The following is a 383-nucleotide window of genomic DNA, read 5'->3' as shown; positions in this document are numbered from 1 at the left end:
AAAAAAAGAGACAAACTGATCCAGGAACAGGAAAGAAGAGTTCGAGGGCTCAGCGATACGGTCAAACGCAACAATATCCGTATCATAGGAATCCCAGAAGAGGAAGAGAGAGGGAAAGGTGCTGAAGGAGTCCTGGAACAAATTATAGCAGAGAACTTCCCCAACCTGGGGAAGGAAGTAAACGCTGAAACACAAGAGACTCAGAGCACTCCCCTCAGACGTAACTTGAATCGATCTTCTGCATGGAATATCATAGTAAAAATGGCAAAATACAAGGACAAGGAGAGAATTTTGAAAGCGGCTAGGGAGAAAAGGGCCCTAACATACAAAGAGAAAAATATCAGAGTGGTGACAGACCTATCTACTGAAATTTGGCAGGTCAG

This window comes from Crocuta crocuta, unplaced genomic scaffold (genome assembly GCF_008692635.1).
Source record: "Crocuta crocuta isolate KB4526 unplaced genomic scaffold, BGI_CrCroc_1.0 scaffold2528, whole genome shotgun sequence".
In the NCBI taxonomy this organism is placed as follows: domain Eukaryota; kingdom Metazoa; phylum Chordata; class Mammalia; order Carnivora; family Hyaenidae; genus Crocuta; species Crocuta crocuta.
This window is presented reverse-complemented; position numbering follows the sequence as displayed.